The 19,126-nt window shown below is 35.4% G+C and overlaps 1 protein-coding gene across 1 annotated transcript in view; it reads right to left on the reverse strand.

The window, feature by feature from the left end:
* SEMA3C (semaphorin 3C) overlaps positions 1-19,126 on the reverse strand; it is a 162,726-nt gene that overhangs the window by 96,721 nt on the left and 46,879 nt on the right. The gene's annotated exons all lie outside the window — the stretch shown is intronic.

Raw genomic sequence — 19,126 nt, forward strand, 5'->3', positions numbered from 1 at the left:
ACATGCACACTAACTCTACACACACACAATTTGCTTACAAAGGATGCTGAACCATACTCAACGGGACTGAGTCAAGGGCCCTGACCAAACTATTCTATTTTCCCAACAGCACAAAATGTGCTAATTTAGAGTATTCCTATACGGTTTTCAGGATACATAACACAGCTACCATAAAAGTGTCCCTCTAAATCTCTGTAACTGTTTTGTGAAACATTTTTCTTATTGTCAGAGGGCTTCATTCCCTACCTGCTTGAGGAGAATTTTCCAAATGAAATCAGTAAAACCAAAATGTGAAACAAATCAGTGAGGAACTGCTCTTGCTGAATCCCTAGCAGAGCCTCCCACACTCTGACTGCCCAACCTTTCCCCTCCACTATTTAGAGTGTGGCCACATGGCTCCTCTTTTCACTCTCTAGGAGAGGTCCTCAGATCCCTACCATTCCTTCACATGTATTGGAAACTACTGTGAGGAAAAAACTGTCAGGAAGTTTGGAAATGGTAGACAAAAGGTAATCATTCCCAAATGTAGTAGAAATTTTACTACACCCTCTGAAGAACCTTTAACTTTTTTGGAACATATATTTCCTGAGTACTTCTTAACTGGACATCACTAAACTGACTGCTATTGAGAATATAAAAAAAAATAAAAATAAATAAGACAGTCTTCAAGCAGAAATTCAGTATGTTAACAGTAATATAATAGAAGGCAGTGCATGATCAATGCCTTTACGGAGAGGCACAGAAAGGCATTGTTATCCACACTAGACCTCCAAACAAGGAAATCATTCTCCATTCCTTCTTCACAGCCAATCAGCCAGTTGCTGAGTCTTGCTGGTTTTACCTCTTCAATGTCTCTCATATCTGTCATTTCTTCTCCATCTCCATTATCACGCTTTAATTCTAGACATTTATTATGTCATCTCTGATGGATAATGGCATGAGCCTTCTAACTGCTCTTCCTGTCTTTAGTCTTGTCCTTTCTTCAAATATTTATTGAATGTTGGAAAACATGGGCAGTAGGGACAGTCTGTGTGCTGGGAGATAGGGATACAATGCTCGGATCCTAGCCTACAAGTCAAGTGGCTTTCCTACATCAGCTTCATGCTTCTACCTGACACTGATTTAATCACTATCCAAATGCTACACATGACAATGTCTTTTACACATATCACTCCTGTCCCACTTAAAGTCTATTTAGTGACTTCCTGTTTCCTAAACCAATAGCTCCGAGCTTTGTTAGAAGCAATGGGGCACTTAAAAAATATAACAAGTGCTATGGCCTTTTTTTTCCTCAGAAATTTCATGATCATAGTCATAAAATGTTCAATGCAAATTCAGGGTGCCACTGATACTCTGGAAATTAATTCAAGTATCCATTTTCAATAAGGGGAGGTCTACGCTCCTAGGTGATAAATGTCCCACTTAAAGGGAAAATCCCATGCCTATAAATATGCTAAACAAGGCCCTTTCTGACCTGGCCCTTCCTATCTCCCCAGCTCTAACACCTGGCATTTCCTCCTTGATCTTTATGCATCTGCAATAGAGCTACCTGTAACATCTGGAAAACATCATGCTATCTCATGCTTCTCAGCTATGTTCATACTAGCCTCTTGCCTTTTTTGCCTTGCTAACTTTTCCATGTGTTTAAGGCTTAATTAATACTACCATTTATACTACAAAGCCATTCCTGATTCTCATTTTCTCCTGAGAAATTTTTTTTTAAAAAATGGCTCACCCTTATTTAATAACATACTATTTTTACTGGCACTGAGATATATATATCAATTACCTACAGTTAATCTTAGCAACAACATTATGATGTGCATATACTGTACTTTGTGTCTAACATGTAGGGAAAGTACACATAAGAGGAATTAAATATGTGTTTATGAGATATAGCCAGAGAGTGGAAGAGTCAGAGTCAGAAAAACTTGGGTCTAAATTTCTTTTCATTGTACCACACCTCTCCAGAACTCCTTTTATATGAAGTACACATCGATTCTTACACACATTAGACACTACCAGGCTTATTTGTCCCACGAGACCGGGAACTCCTTAAAATTTTTATTATTTATTTTAGAAAACTCCAGAATACTTTAGAGAGGCTGGAAGATTGCACCTGTTCAATGAAAATTGTTTAAACTGAACTAGATAAGAACTTCAAGTTTCTACCCAATTTGGGAGAAGGGGAGGGAAAAGCAAAGAGAAAGAACAATTTGTGCTAACAGTCAGTGCTGCCTGACTTCAAGTATTTGTCACTTACTAGAAAGTGGTATAGATCACTCTCCAATGTTCTGTGGTAAAGGACATGTATTTTTGTAGCTTAGGTTTATTTTTGTAGCATACTATAAAAGTAAATTTCTAGGTAAATAATACTTAAACAGCTACTCAGCCATACAAATGCAAGTACAAATTTCTTACCATTACGTCCAGTAGACATTAAAGTGCTCTGTCAAATTGCTGTACATTTGTTAAAGTCACGCTCTCATTTTCTGCATTTACTGTGTTGTGGACTGGTAAACATGGGTGGCTCTCTCTTCCAGTTGAGGACCACATTTGAATAGCATTGGTATGGGGCAGTTTTTTCCTTTTCCAAAAGTAGTAAGAGCAAACTCATTTGGCATCCTCATTTTGCTTTTGGAGCATTTAGAACAGACAATGAGTCAACAATGTAATTTGCCAACAAGTTTCCCAGTACTGAGAAATCTCTACAGAGCTTCCTGGGGTAACGGGAATCAGAGCCATTGGGGCTACGAATCAGAGCCAAGGTGGCAATGCAGGAAGCTTTGTACTCTTGGGAGTATCATCTCACTCAGCCTCAGTTTTGGCATCTCTGTATAAAGGGGCTGAACTAAATAATTAATAAAATCCCTTCAAGGGCCGACCCCGTGGCTCACTCGGGAGAGTGCGGTGCTGGGAGCGCAGCAGCACTGGGAGCGCTGAGGCCGCGGGTTCGGATCCTATATAGGTATGGCCGGTGCGCTCACTGGCTGAGCGCGGTGCGGACGACACCAAGCCAAGGGTTACGATCCCCTTACCGGTCACCAAAAAAAAAAAAAAAAAAAATCCTTTCAAGCTTTGGTCTTTTCCAATTTTAAGATTTTCTAAAATTACCTTTAACCTTTATCCCAACATCAACTTTGAATTCTTTCCAATTTTATCTGTACAATGTTTTCTTCTTTCCTGATTTTACTTCCTCTGCGACACATGCAAACAATCCTATGTCTAGGAAGTAAGTACATAATCTCAGAATAATGGTTAAGCATATAAATGTGATTAAATCTGAGTTTGTATATTTCTAGTTTGCTGTGATTCGACAGACTAAAAATTAACACAAATAACTAAAGTTCAGGACAATAAATAGAAAACTATTTCAAGCAATATTTCTTTCTGGATTTTGACTAGGATTATGCTGCCCCTGGTAGTCTTATAATTGAACTTGAAGCTCTAATTTTCGACTTTAGGAAAGTCATGTACTCTCTTGATTAAAATCCTCCACCTACAAAAAGAGTGCAATGGTAAATAACTCCTTCCTCTATCTAGTACAAAATAGTGTATAAAATTCAGCAATTTAAAAATTATTATTTGTTAGATGATAACTTTACCACATTTTGCCTCCACACCCTAGACATTGAATAACATTCAAGGTCAGGTCAAATGTACCATGTACCACACTGCCAAATATTTCTTCTCTTAACATATTTGGGGAAAAAAAAGTTAGCCATCTTTAAATAAGGCTAAAACAACTTCTTAGTCCCAGCCCTTATAGTCCTTGATGTTTTTATTTATCGAAGGATTTCTACTCTTTCTATCCCTCTATTAAGTATACTTAGAAAATATAGCCAAAATACTCCAATCTAGTCCAAAATTTTCAATAGAATATTCTTTCTCTTTTTCCTTTCCTTTGCTTATTTTAATTCAACTTTTTTTCCTACACATAATTTGTGCAACCTATGTATTTTATAGAAGGTGACCATTCTCATCCCATGTTTTATTCTATCTATGATAGATCTATTCATGGTGATTTTGTAGAATCTAGAGCGAGGAATTCTCTATTTTTCTAATTCTGGAAACTCTCTCCTGAAATTGAACACAGTCTCTTACATGGGGAGATGATAAGATCACTCATAAACCCACTTCAACACCCTTTCCCTCATCATGTTTCACGGCAACACGTTTCTTAACGCAAGAGATTTTACTGCCTTTTAATTCCACTTTTGAATGTCATACAAAACATCACTTTGCAGCTAAGTTTCTAAGTTTAGCCTTATGTGTGTCTACCAAATTCTACCATGATGAGATAATTGCTTAATCTTCTACCATAATCTTCTTTACTGTTCTGCATGAAAAAGAATACAAGAATATTTATGTAGCCTTCATTTTACATCATTTATAAACAGCTTTCCCACCCAGAATTTCAAACCAGAGAAGTGACAAATCTTTTTAGTAATGGGAGCAATTAATGAACTTACAGCTTTTGCTGAGTAGATACATAAAAAGAAAAATTAGCATCGCTGATAAATACTTTTTCTCTGATTTTAAAACCTTAATATTTTATTTGTAAACTGACAGACTATGCATTACTTTTATCATGCTCTCTATTTCATGCATAATATAGAAGTCATATGCATTAAAACGCATTATCTTAAAGGTAGGCACTACTGAATGTATGAGTAGTAGATATTTACGTACCTTGTCATAGCAAATGTTCAAAGAGAAAGAAAATAAACACTATAGTGAGGGTACAGAGTATAGTAGTCACCCTTTATCCTAGGGGGATACATTCCAAGACCCCCAGTGGACGCCTGAAATCATGGATAAAACTGAACCTTACATATACCGTGTTTTTCCTATACATGCATACCTATGATTTATAAATTAGGCACAATAAGAGATCAACTCTAGTAATAATAAAATAGAACAATTATAATAATACACCAGCATCACTACTTTTTCACTTTGGGGTCATTATCAAGTACAATAAGGGCTTCTTGAACTCAAGTACTGCAATACCATGACAGCCGTGCTGATAACCAAGAGGGCCAATAAGTGAGTACTGGGTGGGTGGCGTAGAGGCTGGACAGGGGGATGATCTGTGTCCAGGGTGGGCTGGAATCGGATCACACAAGCTACTCAACCAGCTACTCAGAAAGGTGCACAATTTACAGCTTATAAATTGCTTATTTCTGAAATCTTTCGTTTAATATTTTTGGAGCTCGATTGAACTCAGGTAAATGAAACAGTGGAACGCAAAACCACGAATAAGTGGGACTACTGTAACAGATCCTCTCAATTGGTGCTCATACAAATCGGTATATTTTTTTTTTCTGGAAAGCAAGCCTATTATGGATTGAAATGTGAAGTTCTATAACAAAACTCCTAGAGGATGACATGGAGACTATCCTTATGGTTTGGGATAGGTAAAGATTTCTTAAATAGGGCAAAAAAGTATAAACCATAAAGAAAAGAATGATGACCTAGAACACATTAAAATTTGGTATTTCCAAATACCACTGACAACACTACCAGTAACTGTGTGAAAAACAAGTCAAATAATGGAAAAAATCTGTAAACACATATAACCTGTAAAATGTTCACATCCAAATTGTATAAAATCTTAGAAATCAATAAAAAAAAGATAAACTAAAATAAAATGGGTAGTGGCTTGAAATAAATGATATTTAAATGATCAAGATATTTAAATGATCAAGGAATTTGAAAAGGTGTTCCAACTCATTAGTAATCCAGAGAATACAAATTAAAACTACAATGAGATACCACTACATAGCTACTGGATTGGCTTAAAGTATTTGTTTACAAATAACATAAAAAGGAAGATGTTCACTTCTATTAGCTAGCATATAGAGTAACTGGAATTTTCATATACTGGTGGAAGGAATATCAATTTGTATAACCACTTTGAAAAATAGTTTGGCTTTATCTACTCAATTTGAACATATGCATAATATATGACTCAGCAATTCAATTCCTAGGTATGTACCAAAAGATATGTACTAGATTATTATTCATGGTAGTTCTAAATTGGAAATGACGTAAATGTCCATCAACAGAAGGCCAGATACACAAATTATCACATTTTTCTTATAATGAGTACTATGCAGCAATAGAAAATAATGAACTACTACTTCTGCATGTAACAATGCCAAGGAATCTCTCAGACAAAATATTAAGCACAATATGCCAAATATAAAATAAAACATACAATTCTATTTATATAAAGATTCAAAAAGAGGCCAAATTAATCCATGGTGTTAGAAGTCAGGATAGTGGTGACATTCAGGGAGAAGGCAGTGGATGGTATCAGGAGGGACAAAAGGAGTGCAGATTTTTCAACCTGGGTGGTAGTTACACAAGTCTGGTCTTTTTGTGTTAACTCATGTGATAACTCATGTATACCAAAGATTTCTGCACTTTTTCTGTATCTATTTGTTGATAATTATTTATTTGTAAAAGAACAGATATTTAAGTCTATATACGTGCATACTCTCTAAATCAGTGTGTATTAGCTTTCTGTGGTTGCTTTAACAAATTACCACAAATTTGGTAACTTAAAGGAACAGAAAATTGTCCTCTCACACTTGTAGGGGCCAGAAGTACAAAATCAGTATCAAGGGGCTGAAATTGAGGTGTTGATAGAGCTGCACTCCTTCTGGAGGCTGTAGGGGAGAATCTGTTTCTTGCCCCTTCTAGCTTTTGTTGATTTCCTGGCTTAAGTCCACCTCACTCCAGTCTTTCCCTCTGTGGTTACGTTGCCTTCTCCTCTTCTGTGTCAGTCTCTCAGTTTCTCTCTTACAAGAACCCTTGTGATTATATTTAGGACTCATCTAAATAATCCAGGATAATTTTCCCATCTCAAGAACTTAAATGCATTCACATTTGTAAAGTCAATTTTACTGTATAATATTTCCACGGATTAGAAGGAGGACAACTTTCATGGGGCCTTTACTGAGTCTACTGCAGGGTGCCACTGACAATATCACTAAGTGTTCAGAGGAGAGAAAAATAACTGAATACTACAATCAGTTGAGAAGGCTTCAGGGAGCAGAAGTGGAAAAACTGCATTTTTATGGATAATGGTATCAGAACATGTAGACAGGACTAGGCAGTCACAGCTCAAAACAGCCATAAAGATGCCAAGTGAAAAAGAAAAATAGTTAAATGCAATCTACTATTTATTACTAAAAACAAAGTGAAATATGTGTGCCTATAATGTGCTACATTTTCATGGAAGAAGACAATGTTAATTTTAGTTGTACTTATACATCAGAAATTATAACAGTGAAAATATTAATTTTAATTACCTTCCATCCTAAAAATATGATGTAAGGTGAATAGCATGAACAACTTCTGTTTGTTTGTTCTGGTTTGTTTTTCCATACTTAGGAAACCCTTTGTCTTTTCTAAATGCCTGTGCTTATTGCTCTTTTGCAGAGTTACCCCTGTTGCTAACGCAAACACAGTGACAGTGTTGCCAGAGATGAAGTATTTCATCATGACTCTGGCACTACAAGACTCGCACGTTTTGTCGGATGCAGACGAATCTCTTCATTGTATCCCCCCATCGGGTATCTGAGAGAAATCCCTGTGGAGAGCCACGACACTCTCAATTATCTGCTCTTCACATTATTGTTACATGTGGCAGCTTAATCCCTGACCTTATGCATGTCACTGGTTTGAAATGCAAGTCTATTCCTCAGTACAGTGGCTGGTGTCACTTGTTATTCACAAATTTCTTCAAAAGAAAAGGAGATTCATTTCTGACATCCTTTCAGAGAAAATGCAATAAATTTATGGTTATAATCTCCGTAATGAAAATTCATGTCATTGTGAAATTTTAAAAAGTGGCTTTTGCTTTAATGTAATATAAACAAGTCATCAAAATGATCTGAAACATTTGTTATTTGTTTTAAGCAAGGTTACAGATAAGAATATTCTTATAACTTCGGAAAATTGTATGTATCCAACAAAATACTCTCAAAGAAAATGACAGAAAGCCTTTCCAAGGATTTCCATCTGTCCTTCTTTGCCTGAAGTGATCTTCAGAGCAGATTCCACATGAACTTGTACAAAAAGGCAGCTTATGAATTTACATAAAAAGGAGAGACATAATGCTCCTTTATCTGACCATACTTTGGGAAGCAACAGTTTCCCCACGCCGTCCACTCAGGGGTGCTGTTAAAGGAATAGCATGAGTACCGCCCATTAGAAAGCTTACAGCCTTAAGTGGGAGCTGAGTTCTGGGACTCCACTGTTGTGTTAGAAATAAACCTCTTCTTTGTTGGGTCTTGGGTGAGACCAAGGTTCCTGGGTAGAGCTGAGGCAACAAATGTGGGAAAGGATCACCTGGGGTTTTCAATATTTTAATATCAGTGCAGGTATATGGGTGTTTATCACTGAAAAGCATCCATTGTGTTAATGGGTGGCCATCTATGCTCTTTTATACCTTTATGGAGAGAGTGAATATCCAACAATTAAACCCAGTTGGATTATGACTAACACATAATCTATTATTCACCTAAAATTTGATCCCTTCAGGGCTGCATTTTAGGACATTTGCTGTTTCCTGTCTATTCTCTCCTATGTAGTGCAGATAAAGCATATCCACTTCTGATATACAATCATACACAAACACTTGAACATAAAAGGAATGTGAATACAAATTAATCATAAACTAAAAACATGATAACTTGGGAGGAATGAAGATTAGCAAAAGCAGAGAGGCTGACACTGCCATGCTGCACAGAATTCAAAATAATGGTCTTGCTTAAAAGACCAAGATTAACTGTTAAATACATTTTCTACTAATAACCTTATTTTGTATTTTTGCATATTACCACTGCAGTGCTTTGAAATTTTTGGAATGTGGACCCACTGATGGAACATCATTGATTCTTTACTTAAATCCATGATGAGACATCACCAGCTTTTTGCAAACAAACACTGTGAGAGTATGTAGGATGCCCCTGTGACTGTACTGTCCGTTGTGTATACCAAATGGGGCTCTCTTGGATTTCCCTTGTCAATTCTGTTTCCTCGTATTGGAATTACGATAGACAAGAAATACAATAGTCTTGTAAGTAATATTTCTCTAAGCTCTTTCCATCTTTATGGATTATCTCATTTAATCTTCACAATAGCTCTATAAGTAAAGAGACCATAATTTATCATCCAAAATGGAACATTTTTGAACGTGAATGGGTAGTTAGTAATAATTACTTCAAGACAATTGGCATAAACAGAGACTGTCCTTGGCAGACTATGATGAATGGTCATCCTACACATGAGAATTATTTTTAGCCTAACATACAGTTGGGGAAACTGAGGCACAGATGTTTCAATAACATGCCCACATTCACAGCAGAATCAGGCTCCCTGGGCAGTTTGACTCCAGAGTCCTTGCTCTTAACCATAAGGCTGGACGACTTGAGTGGAATCAACATGATGCAAGCACAAGGGAACTGGGAATGATAATAGGAGATTACAATTTTAACAATTTACCTCTTTTGAAATATTCTGTTGTAACTCTAGTTTGAGCTGGGGAGATAACTTTTTTGCTTGTGTTTAGATTTCCCTTCAACATGAAGCTCCTTACAAAAATAAACATTCCTCAATCACTCGTGTTATGTTTTAACTAGACTTGTATTGTATTTAGCAGACCCATTATCATGTTAGGTAAAAAAATAAGCTTTTATGAACATGAATATGAATCAAACTTGAACTAACAAAACGATAACCTGGAAGCAAGGAGGATCAACAAAAGCAGAGAGAGGTTGGCACTGCCATGCTGCACAGCATTCAAAAATAATAGTGACAGCCCAGCCAGAGATTTTCAAAGGACTCACGATCCATTCCTTAATGGTTGGGAAAAGTAGGTCAGAAGAGGAATTTATGCAGGAAAAATCCTTATACCTTAGGCTTAGAGTTGAAAGGATTAATAAACAAAGGAGCATTGTGAATATAAATTCTTCTCTAAAAAATGTTATAAATCTTACTGACATTTATTTCAAGATAAAACTCATCTATTACATGCCTCTGCTGCTGAAGGAGGTAGACTGGAAAGAACCTGGAGCCTATCCTTTATCTGGACCTATGGCCCTGAGTGGAGAGAACACGGAGAGATTCTGCCCCCATGCCACCAAGCATGGCTAAAATTCAAAGCGTTATCAACCTAAATGGCCATTCCATTTGCCTCCCTTACGTTTTGGAATGAAAATTACAGCCCTCGGGATTGGGCTTGAAGCAAAAATCAACACCATCCCCATCCTCCCCTTCCTCCCTGTTCCTCCCTCTTATTTCATTCTAACAACCACATGCCACTGGATAATGGGAGGGGCAGTCACTGAGGTCCCAACCTCACAAATTTCATCATCCATCTATGTTAGATAAGAAGAAAGTCTCTCTTGGCCTCTACCTACGCCTTTCATTAAATTAATTCTTGAATTTAATGCATTTTTATTTAATTTTGCCTTATTATATATGCGTATGGTTCCTTAAATTAGAGTTAATTCCTGATTTGAACAGCATTTCTAAGAAGAGCACATAAATCTTCAAATGATGTGGGTTTTGGCATCATTATTCCTTTAATAAAAGGAATTTTAATTTTTAGGGCATGCTCAAGTATCATAAATTTTTAAGCACCCCCCCCCCCCCAATAATAATCTCAAACATTTAGCGGGCAAAAAAGAGAAAGGAAAGAGGCAGGAAATGGCAAAAGAAAAAAAAAAAAAGAAAGAAAAGAAAGAAAAAACCAAAACCCAATGTCTAAATTGCATGATTCATTGCTATTCAGCCAGGACATCCCAGAATTGCTCATCATTAGATAAAATATTTGATTTGGGTGTATTAATTTTTTGGCATTGCTTGCAAGAATTAATTTTTTTAAATTAGTAGTCATAAGCTGATATGAAGCATTCTCTCCACGTCTAAGAATACTTTCTAAAAATTAATATCATATACCTATGAGCATTTAAATTAATAAAAAAATTACTTTCTAGATAGTAAAGCTATTCCCTTTTTCTAGATCCCTAACCACTTGACAATAATATTGAGGGAAATATTTTGATCAGATCAATTACAAGTTACAGCCAGCATGAAAAATATATAAAGAAACTAAAGATTCTTTGCTAACTAAACAAACTAAAAAATTTTACTAGCATAAAATTTACTAAAAAGCTTTATGGTATCTTAGTTTCATGACATGTTTATTAATGTCTTGTTATTATATGTGATGTTTGAGAACCACTGATTTATAATCTTGAAAGAACAAAGATGTTTGTCTGTAGGACTTCCATCTGGTTTAACTGATGACCAGACACTAGACCCCACAGGAAAATTTTTAGTTATGTAGACGTCCAGATTTATTCTAAACTGAATAACCTCTGTGAACAATGTACAGCAAACTAGAGTACTGTCCTCAATATAGTTTGAGACTAGAGTTTTATGTTGTAAATCCATAAAACCACAACACTTTTGAGGAGGAATTCCAGTCCCTATTTTTATGGATTGTCAAACCATTAAATAAAGTAAATCATGGGCATCGACTATTTACAAATCACACATGCTCAAATGAGAGTGAACAAAATGAAAAGGAAATTTTTGAAATGCCTAAGATAAACAGAAACAAGAAATTTCAGTTACATCAGGTTGAGCCATCTAAGTTCCTGAAATTGCTAGGTATACATCAGAGACCATGCTTCTCACATTCTCTCATGAGGCCCTGGAGTGTTTAAATAGATCAAATGCACTTCAGCCAAGATTTGGTTCCACCTTTACCTATAGCAAGCATGAATTAAAGGTAACTCTCCATTCCCCTTTTCCATTTACTTTAGGAGTCTTAGATTAGGGAGGAAACAAATCTTCCCACTATAACTTGAGTTTGAATGTAACTGCACACCAGACATGTAGAACAGAATGGTACCTTAAAGAGGATGCAGTCTGGGCTCCTCAGTTGAGTTGCATTATTTGTCCAGTTCATTGCAACACTCAGACTTTACAGGAACTTTTAACAATTCAGGCTTTTTTTTTTCTCTCTTTGACCTTTTTTCATCATTTGAAGCTTTTGTCTAAAACTCCCTTGAAAACAGGCATTCATCATACTTTAGTGCTTACACCATAAATCCAAGAGAAACAAATATTGGTAAAAGCTCAAGGAAAAAAAGAAAAACACATTTCTTTTTTCTGTATGTGAAAAGAAATACATTTATTTTAACTATAGTGATAAGGCATTATAATAGTTCATCCTAGTTATATGAATGTTTAGCATACATATTTACATAACTTTTTTCTCTTAATGTTTACAGGTCTAGAAATTACTTCCTTTGCTGCTTAGAACAAGTGTATTTCTGAGTTTTGTTATATCTATCTTAGAGTTTTTGGTTGTTTTGCAAAATATCCAACAAAGCTCCCTAGAGAGGATACCTGATCTGATGCTCTACCATTTCCAAGTTCCTCCCAAAGATTTACATCAAGTCTCAGTTGGGTCCAGTAAGCTCAGAAATACCCAGGGGAGCCTTTCTAAGTGAGGGCAGCATCCAGTTCTCTCAGGTGTGGCTATACCATTAGGAGACATGAATTCCATATGTTGAAAACTAAGAAACAGAAGGGAGATTTAAATAAAATACAAAGCTTATCTGATTTTTTGCTGCATGTATTTCATATTAACAATTGCTTGGAGACACACGTTTTCACACTTAGCACCCTGCTGTTGCCACAGTGTGTTGACAGCCTCCATTTAGCTGTTTCTTGGGTCTCTGGATGGCAAGCTCCTCTCTGAGACAAGGCATGAGGCCTTATTTGGTGATGATAGCTCAGCCTTCAGCTCAGTGGCTGGCACAGAAAATGTTTCTGAACTGAACTGAAATCTAACAATCTCCAACACCTTTCACATATGTTTTGGTTTAGGAGTCCCTTTGTAAGTCTGCCAGACAATTTATTTTGTAAATAATTGGGTTTCAAGAATGTCTTATCTATCGGGCTATAAATTCATATTTAAACTTGATAAACAATATTTTAATTAATAACTATAAAATATAAAGGACTACTTATACAATATCCATTTAGCTTTTATTCAAATAAGTCTTAATTCCTCTGACACAATACTTGTGATTTTATGTATGCCTAGTAAATTCCTACTTATTCAGCAATAATACTACTTCCTAGGAAAAATTAACTATTGTTTAGCTTTCATTGAATAAAGAAAATGAATGACTATGGTGTAAATGCATAAATTTATAATAAGAAGAAATGTTTTTTTAAAAAAATTATAAATTTTTTCCTGAAGGCCAATTACTTTTGGAGTTCATTAAGATTTTGAGAATATATGAACACTATTTTTGCTTCCCCAAGATATAACACCATCTCTTCAGAGCTACTTTTCAGAGTGAAGCACCATCAGATTTCTGCTAGCATGAGGCCCTGGATATAGGGCCAACTGTGCCCCTTAAAACACTGCTACAATGTGCTAAAGAAAATTAACTTAACATGATGAAACCTACAGACTGAGGTCCGCTCAGCAACCTGGAAATTTGATGGTATTAAAATAATCTTGGTCAGAAAGTGAGATCCAACTTTAGTTGGCAGAAACTCAGAATGGAGGTTTGAGATCCCAAATTGCAAAGGTCAAGGGCCCATGGTCATTACTCTTGAGCAGTGGCAGAAACAGAACTGGCAAGTGCATTCAATCAGAGGGGATGAACAGTGAAGACAGGGCCACCCACACAAACCTTTGTTTGCTTACTTGGTTCTTTTCATAGGATACCATGAAGAGAGGTGTTGTGGGGTTTGAAAAATTCTGTTTGGGGAGGCCTACTGCTTGGCGAGTGCTTTTCTTCTGTAGGTATCTTCGAAGCATACTTTCCTCATTTCTTCCTTAACTGATGTTTGTTTATTTAGTGTCAGTAATGTTGACATAGTTTTATGTGTGACTTTAAATCAAAGGCTCACTAAATGAAATAATATATGGATTTTCACTTAATTAGCAAAGGTCTTTATCCAGTTAACCAAACATGAGAAAAAGTGAACATACCAATATGAACATTCCTTGGCTACTTTGTTTCCTTACAACAGCACTACAGGACAGATTTTGAATACAGGGAATGTGGAAAAAATGTTCTTTTTCCCTATGTTCAGTAAAACTTTGATTTTTGAATCTATTAATCCATTCATTATTTCTAAACCACCACAATATTTATCCTTAAAAAGAATATATATATATATATATATATATATATTTTTTTTTTTTTTTTTTCAAAAAGCAACAGCTTCCAGATAAGTTAATTCTGAAAACTTATATACACATCAGAAAGTAACTCGGTCATTTGTAATAATGTAATAAGGTAAATTTCAGTTAAACTTGTCACTTAATAGCATGATGTCACACATTTACTTGCAATGATTTTCAATATTCTAGGCCTTGCTTTGAATATCCAATAAAATATCCACATTTTAGAAGTTACTTCATTTTATGTCTATATTACATCTAATAAAATGTATTTGTGGCAATCTATCAAGTTAAACATAAAACAAGCCAGATTTAAAACAAAACCCAGCTCTGTTAACACAAATTAAAGAGGTATAAATTTAAATAGTTAATGCCTTTAGAAAGCTGACCTCAAAGGTCCTAAAATGAAACTATTACTGAAATAGCAACATATATGCATGCAAAGAATATTCCTGACTATTATTTGCCAATCATTGTACTAGGCTCTGAGAGGATTCTGTTGAATTAAACAAGGTGTCTCTTTCCTCATGGAGTTTTTATTCAATGTTTACCTTAATGATGCAAGGGTTATTATGTTGTTTCTAAAGCAATCTTCAATCACCCACAGATAGGGAAAATACAACAAGAAAGATGACACAAAATAGGAGGAAAAAAATAAAGAAAAACAAACAAACCCTCACTATCACCTTTAAAGAGCCTCTAAAATATTACAGTAGGAAAAAAAATTGGTTTTATTACCATAGATTCATATAGACACAGATGGTTTTTAAATATATGACTCTAGGGGACTGGCCAGTTAGCTCACTTGGGAGAACGTGGTGCTGATAACCATGCAGGACAAGTGTTCGGATCCCTATACCCATTAGCCCCCAAAATAAATAAATAAAATAATAAAAATTAAAAAATAAACCTATCACTCTATTCTCTTCTGAGCTACAAAATTTTCTTTTTCCCAAATGCTTACCAAATATCTCTTCCTGATTTGTCTAAGTGTAACTCCACTGAGTATATATTGCCAGAACTTATTGTCACAGCATCTCACTAGTTCTTCGTCTTGTCTACCTTGTCCTGTTAAAGGCACCATATTTCCCCAGACACCTTTCATTTCCCCTTTTTGTTTCTGCAGACATCCCCACTCCCTTCTATTGGATTCGATACTACCTTACCTCACATATAAAATGGTTCTTTTCATCACCTGAATATTAAAATGATCTCTTAAATGTTTTTACTAACCTATCTTAATCATTTGTGGCATTTACATACCCTCCGGGGCAACACTAATCTTCCTCACATAGTTTCTTTAAATTCTCCCATTATTAATTAGCTTTGTCATGTTTAAAAGGTCACTTAAGGTCTCAGAAATAAACATGTAAAATTAAATGATATATAAAACCTTCTTGTCCTTTAAAACTCAGTGATTCTGTGTCGGAGTCACAAAAACTTTTTTTAAAAAGCCTCCTTTCTGCATATGTTAAATATATACTTAGACCCAATAAAGACTAACCTCTCTGGCCATATCATCTATGACCCCTCTAAACATATCGTCCACTCTGGCCTACTGAACTACTTACTATGCCACAAATATATTTTAATCATTCTATCTCCATGTCTCTGCTTTAGTGTCCCTTCTAACTGGGATATTCTTTCTCGAAATTCATTTTTTTCAACTTTTAGGATGCACATCAAAAACCAGCATCCTAATGGAAGAATTCCTGATCTCTCTCTTTTCGATGTTCATAATACTTGTCTTATACTGTTTTTACTGTTCTTGATCTTTGAGGAGATAATTCCTTACATTATAGTTACCAATTATAAATGCATTAAGAAGAGGGACTATAGTTTGCTGCTTTTGTTATTTCCTCTAGCACCTAATTCAATGTTGTGCATATAGTATTAAACAAGCATCTTTTTAATAACACTTATGTAACAATTGCAATGAAATAACTTACATTATTATAACAGATTAAAGATCCCAAAGTACTTTCAGATATGTTTCTTCAATTAATTTGTGTAAAACTCTATGATGTAGACCATAGATTTAATTTGCATATAAAGAAACTAATTCTCAGGGAAGTTAAGTAATTTGTCAAGATTATATAACTATATGTTAAACTCAGACCTGAACTAAAAGACAAGCTGTCTTCTGTGGTGTCCAGTGTCTTTTCTATCACATTATGGTCAAAATTCGGATAAAAAGAAATTAATTTGCACAATGAAAAACCATATTTGAAGAGAAGTTTCTTGGTTTAATAAAGGATCTGGAATCAAATTTTTTAACACAGTTAGTTTTACTTCTACTTATTTTTCACACTTCTGTTTTCTTAAGAGGTAGTCAAGTCACCCAGGGAAAGCATGGCTTATCAGTGAATTTCATGATGATGGCTGTGCATATTTATAATCAGCACTCCAGAGAGGTGCCAGGGCAGCTGGAGAAGGTGTTTGTTTTGACTGAAAGCCGTCTGGGCATTCTGGAGAAGCAAATATTAACATGGTGTTGAGGGAACTCACTCCTAGGGCTTCTTGTAACTCGATAGTAATTTAAAAAGTCATTCAATGTATGAGGGATTTAAAATATATGGAACATTCATTTGCTTTTACAGACGCTACTCTTTTGCTGTCAGACTTTTTCCGGTGGAAAAAATAAACAAGAATATAAACTTCCCACAAAAGCATCTTCTTGAGCCTATATAACTTGACAGCTTGCATATTTGCTGACTACGTATGCTTAGAGAAAATGCAGAGATCAATGGGAGATGGAAATTGTGGGAACAATGAAGCTTGTGGATCAAGAAAGTCGAGTAGGTTTTAGACAAGCAGAGAAAAGTGAGGATTCCAGGGAAGGAGTAAAGCTGAAATGTCTATGGGGGGAATCCCTATTTGGAAAGCATCTATTTTTTAATATATGAAATACACAACAAAATTACCAATTTAACATAAAGTTATGGGAATTCCTAATAATATGCTCTGATTAACATGTAGAAAAATACCTTAAAATAATCGAAATATATCTTAAATAGAAAATACATCTATGTTAGAGGACACATAAGACAAATTTCGTGATATTGAGACCCACATACTGAGCAAAGTGCCAATATTTCAAAATATTACAGTGTGGAAACCACTAATAAATAACGATGTTATGAAGTTAACCCTGTCCTCGCTTTTTTCTACAGTGCTGAGTCCTTTGACCTCTCCATATTTCCCTGTCTTGTTGTTCCAGGTGCTCCATGCAATTCTGTGAATTGCTAGTAAGTCTGGAGGCATGCCATAGTGCTGAAAGCAGGGAGGGAAATCAGGAGACAGAGTAGCATTATAATTCTGGAAGCAAATTTATCATCTCTTTGTAGATCTATATGTATAAATCACACATGTGCGCACACACACACACACACACATGTTAACCTTCTCTCTGTGGAAGAAGTCATGAGACGGAATTACTCAATACCTTTAGAAATCACATAGGTAATGCAAATGAGTTAAGCAAGTCAGGAGATACAGCCCTACAAATGGATGGTAAATAGGAATTGAGTCTTGGTCAGGAAAATAATAGGGCATGTGAGGACAGTAGAAATCAGAAAGTACATGCCCTGTCTAAAGGAAGTGGCCATTTCTTAGTTACCACAGTATCTGTACTGCCAGATTTTCCAATTTTTAAGAGAAAAAGACAATTTATTTGTATTATGAAATTTTGGAATTTAAAAACGTTGACAACCAACTCATTGTCTTTAACACTGGGTTAAAGCTACACATCTGTGGACCAATTTGCCCTGCAGGCAGCAATTTGTGACTCCTGGAATACAGGACGGTGCACTTCTCTCTTCCAGTCAGACAAAAGAAATGGCAGACCAAGAACTGAAAACATTCCTTCCCTCCCTAGTTTCCTCCCTTTTAAGAACTTTGATTATTAATACATTCATTAATCATATATTCATAACCAGCCGATGACCATATAATTTCTTTTCTCTGGAAGCAAATACTATTCATGAAATTTATGTTAAAATTTGTTGTTTGGGTTGGAGAAAGGGGAGGTGAGTATAGTTTGGAGAAATTCCACAAGTAGCAGATTGCAGGAATCCACAGCAATGACTGTGCAGGTCTATAGCCTGCTATTGTGGATATACCAGGTGTCATAAAAGGAACTGGGGCAAACAATCAACAACATTTTGCAAAACAATTTATCTGTAAATTAGGAACTGCCCATATTAAATGTATAACAAGCTTTTCTTGCCAAAGCAAAAGCTGTACTATAACACTAAAATGCATATCTAATAGTAGATACATCAGGAAAGATTTTTTACTATTCCTAGAACCTAAGTTAAATATATACTTAAGAGCAAGACTTTTTTTTGCATTTTTTTGCGTGATGATATTTTGCATATTTTGATAGAATAAATCACGAGTAACCACGATTTTAACTACAATGAAGATAGTGAAGATTTTTCCACAGTGTATTTTTGTATAAAATCCTTGTGTTCCCACTCAGTGTGATTTTTAGTCACTTGGATGAATGAACTGGAATAACTCCCTCCTCCTCTTTCACACACAGATTGGGCAATGCTGTCTTAAATTAAAAATCTCATATGGATTTAACGGTCATAATTAACTGTAATTAGCTAGCAAAATGTTAATGAAAGTGTGTTTGTTCGCAGCAAGGAAAATCAGCATCTCATTACAAGACAATCAGGGATTGCTTGATATATAAACCTACTTGCTCGTAGATCAGTTCTTAAATGTTCAAAACACACATTTTTCTGAATTCTCTTTAGCAATTATAGTCCATAAACACTCTCACAGAAGAAGTAAAAATGTGCCGTAGGTAATGTTTTTCTACATAGCCTCATTTCCATGTCCCACAGTCTTCTTTGCCTTTCCAGACTCCACACCAGA

Source organism: Cynocephalus volans, chromosome 6 (assembly GCF_027409185.1).
Source record: "Cynocephalus volans isolate mCynVol1 chromosome 6, mCynVol1.pri, whole genome shotgun sequence".
NCBI lineage: Eukaryota > Metazoa > Chordata > Mammalia > Dermoptera > Cynocephalidae > Cynocephalus > Cynocephalus volans.